Genomic DNA, 7014 nt, shown 5'->3' with positions numbered 1-7014 from the left:
AAACAGAAATATAGATCAATGGAACAGGGTAGAAAGCCCAGAGATAAACCCACGTACATATGGTCACCTTATCTTTGATAAAGGAGGCAAGAATCTACAATGGAGAAAAGACAGCCTCTTCAATAAGTGGTGCTGGGAAAACTGGACAGCTACATTTAAAAGAATGAAATTAGAACACTTCCTAACACCATACACAAAAATAAACTCAAAATGGAGTAAAGACCTAAATGTAAGGCCCGACACTATAAAATTCTTAGAGGAAAACATAGGTAGAAGACTCTGACATAAATCACAGCAAGATCCTTTTTGGCCCACCTCCTAGAGAAATGGCAATAAAAACAAAAATAAACAAATGGGACCTAATGAAACTTCAAAGCTTTTGCACAACAAAGGAAACCATAATCAAGAGGAAAAGACAACCCTCAGAATGGGAGAAAATATTTGCAAACGAAGCAACTGACAAAGGATTAATTTCCAAAATATACAAGCAGCTCATGCATCTCAATATCAATAAAACAAACAACCCAATCGAAAAATGGGCAGAAGATCTAAACAGACATTTCTCCAGAGAAGATATACAGTTTTCCAACAAACACATGAAAGGATGCTCAACATCACTAATCATTAGAGAAATGCAAATCAAAACTACAATGAGGTATCACCTCACTCCAGTCAGAATGGCCATCATCAAAAAATCTACAAACAATAAATGCTGGAGAGGGTGTGGAGAAAAGGGAACCCTCTTGCACTGTTGGTGGGAATGTAAATTGATATAGCCACTATGGAGAACAGTATGGAGGTTTCTTAAAAAACTAAAAATAGAACTAACATATGACCCAGCAATCCCACTACTGGGCGTATACCCTGAGAAAACCATAATTCAAAAAGAGTCATGTACCACAATGTTCATTGTAGCACTATTTACAATAGCCAGGACGTGGAAGCAACCTAAGTGTCTATTGAATGGATAAAGAAGATGTGGCACATATATATAATGGGATATTACTCTGCCATAATAAAGAAACAGAATTGAATTATTGGTAGTGAGGTGGATGGACCTAGAGTCTGTCATACAGAGTGAAGTAAGTCAGAAAGAGAAAAACAAATAGTGTATGCTAACACATATATATGGAATCTAAAAAAAAGAATGGTTCTGATGAATTATGGGCAGGACAGGAATAAAGACACAGATGTAGAGAATGGACTACAGGACACGGGAGAGGGAAGGGTAAGCTGGGACGAATTGAGAGAGTAGTATTGACATGTATACATTACCAAATGTAAAATAGATAGCTATTGGGAAGTAGCTGCATAGCACAGGGAGATCAGCTCAGTGCTTTGTGACCACCTAGAGGGGTGGGATAGGGAGGGTGGGAGGGAGATGCAAGAGGTAGGTGATATGGGGATATATGTATATGTAAAGCTGATTCACTTTGTTATACAGCAGAAACTAACACAACATTGTAAAGCAATTTTACTCCAATAATGATGTTAAAAAAAAACAACAACAACAAACTGAGACTGCATATGAGGTGTGTTATGGACTGAATGTTTGTGTCTCCCCCAAATTCACATGTTGAAGTCCTAACCCTTCATGTGGCTGTGTTTGGAAATGAGAGGTCTCTAAGGAAATTATTAAAGTTAAATGAGGTCATAAGAATGGAGCCCAGGTGTGATAGGATTAATGTTCTTACAAGAAGAGACACCATAGTACTTACTTTCTCTCTTCCCCTATGTGCACACATGATGAATGACCCTGTAAGGACATATATAGCCATATATAGCTATTTTGTAGCCATCTACAAACCAGGAAGAGAGCCCTCACCAGAAATAGAATTCTGGCACCTTGATCATGTACTTCTAGCATCCAGAAATGTGAGAAAATAAATGTCTGTTGTTTTAGCCACTCAATATATGGTACTTTGTTATGGCAGCTCAGTCAGAGTAATACACAGTACACAACTATTTTGGGGTTACACTAAATTATTTCAATTTGTTCTTATTTAACCTCCTTTGCTTAGGTTTTTATCTAGCTCTCCAACGTCAGTGTTCACTGTTCAGTGGTTTTTATCTTTCACTGCACAAAGTCTGGAAGATCATTTTAGATCACTTTGGTTCCATCCATACTCCAGGCTGCTTCCTCCCTCTATCTGCCCTCCTCACACCATACATGTAGAGCCTTGTCAAAGGCAGAGGTAACTTTATTTTTAATTTGTCTAATAACAAATTCTTGGTTGTCCAACACTCTCTCATGCCAAACTGGGTAACATTTGTCTAAGTTCCTCTGGCTCTTTAAACAGCATGCTCTTCCAGTCTCTAGTAACTGATACACTTAAGGACTTCTCTCTTGTTCTAAATTCTTTTTGCTCTCTTGCCCTCTGTCCTTTCTTGTCAGTCATCCCTGATGTAGCCTTCATCAATCAGTTTGTAGGGTTGGCTCTGGCACCTTTAAGGGCACTTGACAAAGGTAGCATGGAAAGCAACATCATGACCACAAAAAGAGATATCATATACAGACACTCACTTTCTTTTTTGTGTGTAATCATAGGGAATGAGGTCTTATTTCAGAACTTTAGCCAGAGTAATATTTCTGTGATTCTTGGTGTCAATGCCATAAGTGGGTAAAAGACTGACTTTTCCAGCAGAGAACCATGTTATCATGAAGGTGAGAGAAGATTAAAAGAAAAATCAACACTACAGTCCTGCCACTCAAGTGTTTGTTGCTAGGGCCATCAAAGATTCCTGCTGCCAGTTCTACTTAAGCGTTCTCCACAGCTTGGCTCCCTTCCTTCCCTGAAGCAGACCTTTTCCTTTGCCATGGCTGCCTTTGATACAGGCTTGATTCCTGTCATTTGGCTGCCAGTGGGGGGGAAGCACCTTCAGCTGTCCAGAGTTGCCAAGAGTTTGCTTCCTCAGAGAGATCCCCAGCCTTCCTGCCCTGGAAATAAGGAGGCAAGGCCTACTACTGAACACATCTTAGAAATGACACATGTAGGGCTTTGGATCATCATGCCAGATTGGGTGTGGGGGAACTGTGACTTAAACTATCACTGTGGCCTGGATCACAGCATTCATTGAAGGAACCTGGCCCCAAGTAACAGCTAGCTGAGTGACCATGCCATGCCATGGAGCAAAAGGCAGAATGTCTTGTCTGTCCTACAGAGGCTGTATTAACTTCCAAGACAGACCTGGGGCCTTAAAGACTGTAAAAGACCTTGTCTTCGCCTTCTCAGATGAGAGCTGCCTCTTCTATAAAAAGTCAATTCCCTTTTAGATCAGAGAGATCCCAACAACCCCGTGAAGTAGGCATCATCCCAAGTTTACTGAGAAAACAGATTTAGGCAGGTATTTTTTTACTTGCTCAAGTATCCAGAACTAGTAAATAGTGCGGCTAGCATTGAAAGTCAATTCTGTCAGACTCCCAAATCCATGCACTTATCGTTAAAAAAGACGGAACAGGTATGTTCAATAAAAATCTAAAATATTAATGTGATCCCTTCCCCTTTTCTCTGGATCACATCAGCTTTGGGATGGATAATACAGCTATAACTATAACCATAGTACAAACGTTACTCCAAACCTTGACTCAGGCTCCCCCTTTAGAGTCCCCCTTCCCCTCTTCTACAAATTATTTCTAGGCATCCTTAGGAAGGACTGCAAACACAGTCTTCTTGATTCCCTTTAGAATCCACCATTTTCTATTCTCTCGCTTGAGTGGTGATGAAAGAATTCCAGGCCTTTGACTGACAGATGGCCATTGTGAGGGTGTTACACATCCATCACTGACCTGGTGCATCAATACCACCAATACCTGCTGAAGATGATGTCTTCTTCTTCAGTCCAAACAGGGCTAATCCCACTTGATGTTCAGGCTGTTGGGTCTTCTCAGGTCTCCAGGGAGTTTGAAGAGACATTCCATAGGGGTGGTGCCTGGTATCCACCTACTGATAGTACGTGATGCAAGAAAAACTAGAAGGAGTCATGTGCTTCCAATATTTGATGTATATGCAAATGCGTCTTTTAGATTTTTTTTTTTGTTCCCTTCTATCTCTAACCATCTCTTCCTAAGATTAAGTCGTGAGACCATGGATTCAGGGTCAAAGATCAAGGTTATATGGTGCCTTTGGGCATTATAAAAAGATAACCTATACTTCTGTTGGTTATAATATATTGTTCTAATAAACAGATATTGGAGGAATGAGACATTTCACTGACACATACCAGAAGATTGTTGTAAAACTTACACAAATTTATGGTTTCTATACTATTACCAGTGTCCTGTATTTGGCTTACATGCATGCAAAATAGATTGAGTACATTAAAAACAAAATACAACCATGGGATCAGTGACACATAGTGTTGCAGCATGGAACTAGCCATCAAACAAATCTGTGTTCTAAGCCTAGCTTTGTTACGCACAAGCTGAGCACCATTGGAATAGGTCATTTAATCCCTTGGGTCCGTAATTTGATCACCTGTAACATAACAGTAATAGTATCCACCCTACCTTTCAGAATTTTATGTGGATCAAATGAGATGAAAGATGATTTTAAAAAGTTGGACATGTGATAAGAGCATCAAACGACAACTAAATCAACCACAAATGCTGGACTTGGGCACAGTGTGTGATCATGAATGAAAATTATCCTTGCAATTAAAAGCTTCTAGGTTTACTCAGGTTTAGCAATATGCTGGAGAGGGAGCTTTCTGTATCCACTATACGACAGCCATTAGAATTTTCACTCCTAATTTAAGAAGGGCCAAGTTTAAATATGTGAATGCTGGGAATGATCAGAAACCTAATACGTGAGAAGTTAAACTATGGGGAATAGATTACAGTTTGCTTTCTCTCTAGGCCAAAACTCAGGGTATTAACTTCTCAGAATATGGATAATATCAAGCTCTCCCTTTCCAAATAATGTGTGACTTATGTTCACCAATGATTCCCTAACTCTCTTTGTCTTTGTTTTGGCTTGATTTTTAGATGCATTTTCCTCCTTTTGAAATACTCCTTGGAATATATTTTTCTTTTTTTGAGTTAAGGTGAACTAACAATTCTTTGCTTTTAAAAAGCATTTTGAGATGATTCCTTGAGATAATTGAAGGTGCCTCAGGGTGACACAACCCCAGGCCTTGAAATGACTGTAGTAAAACAATGTCACTGACAATCAGCAGATGCCAGGTGGTGCTTCAAATGAAGAGAGACAAAGGGAGAATCAGGAAGAACACAGCCACAAATGCTGGTTTTCAATCCTGTCCACATCTGCTTGACCACTGGCTTCCCCAGGCTGGGGCTGCTAACATACTGTGGAACAAATAAAAGAGTTCGGCATCACAGCACTAGGATACTGCCCTTTAGTGAAAAAGTTTCAGTGGCTTCTGGGTCTTGGGTGTTGGAGCAGGATATTACTGAAGCGATATTACTCTTCTCTGGCAGAAAAGGTACTCTTTACACAGGACTGTGGTTTGGTGTGTTATTGTTCAGATCCAGTGTTTTGTTTTGTTAATAGCTGCTGAAGTATCCCTAAATACTTGGGCACAGTTGCCTGTGCTTTAAGTGTCCCACCAGGCAATCTGGGATTCAAATCCTCGCTGAGACTCCTGAGTGACTTTAGACATATCCCAATGTTGCCGTGAGTTTTCATTTCCTCATCCGTTAAAAAAAAAAAAAAAAAAGGTTCATGCAAACCACCTTGCTGTTGTGAATTTTAAATGAGATGATCTATGCAAAGTGTCTTGTATAGTGCTTGACTCAATAGCCATTTGAAGAATGGGAGTGATGATTAGGGGAAGAATAAAGATCTCAGAGACAGGAAATGTGGGATCTATGTCTGGTTCAGCCTCTAATGAGTTTTGTGAGTTTAGGCAAGTCATTTAGCTGCTCTGTGCTTCAATTTACCCATCTATCAAATTGTCAACTGGTATTTGATGGTTTACCTATCGTGCTTGAAAATGAAATTGCCTTGCAAATATTAGGAGCTTACCATATGTTTGTCAAAGGGTCAAGTGGTACAGTGTGCTTTGAAAATTTAAAATGACTATACAAGTACACAGTTAAGCACATTAAAAAAATAATAATGTGACTACATCCTCAAAAACTTCCAAAGGTAATTAAGAACATACCTACATTTTACATAATTTTTTTAAATTTGGAAAATAGTCCATTTTGATTATGGTAGCATATTAAAACTGATAGATTTCTTGGGCAAAAAACACACAAAACTTTATGGAGTTTGTGGACAGCCCCTAGTGCATTCCACTAAGGACGCTAAGATGAATGCCAAGGAGGATTTTTTTTTAAACCTTTCCTTCTTCCCCTTCCTCCACTCTGAAACAATCATCAATTACCCTTATCCACCAGCACCATCTCATCTAAGTTCATTTTCAAGATGAAGTTTCCTCGTTGGATGGTGGCTGTCCAATCCTCCTTCTGTCCATCACTGACCGCCTCAGAGCTGTCCCCAGATTGACAGTTTGAGAGTGAATCAATAATAATTATCTGGCTGCAGCCATGGCGAGCTGTGTAATTCTGCCACGGGACAGCATTGTGCAAACAGAGCTGCATCTCCGGCTGCAGGTTTAAATATGCAGGCTGGGGCTGTCCATTTAGGTGCCCTGATCATGTGATTACCGGGAGGTAGTGCTTCTTCCCCCGCTGCATTAAAACCCTTTCAAATGATACACTCACCTTCTGGGACTGCTGAAGAGAATTGCACTATGTAAAATACTGCTTTCAGGGCCTAAATCATAAATCAGTGATTTAAAGGCACAGCCTTAGGAGAGGAGACACACTTTGCTTCAGTTCTTTACATAGACTTTAGGAAGAACCACTGATGGGGAATGTATAAGCACAAGTAAAAGAATGGGATCTCAGATATGTTTGGGTCGATATTTATTTCACCTCGTCCAAGGCAAAGAAGATAAAGATCAGAGTTAATTCAGTATTAAAATTTTGTGGATGTGAGAGGTACAGGTTCATCATTTCCTGTTTGAACAAGAAAAGGTTGGCTTTAT

Source organism: Eubalaena glacialis, chromosome 2 (genome assembly GCF_028564815.1).
Source record: "Eubalaena glacialis isolate mEubGla1 chromosome 2, mEubGla1.1.hap2.+ XY, whole genome shotgun sequence".
Lineage (NCBI taxonomy): Eukaryota > Metazoa > Chordata > Mammalia > Artiodactyla > Balaenidae > Eubalaena > Eubalaena glacialis.
This window is presented reverse-complemented; position numbering follows the sequence as displayed.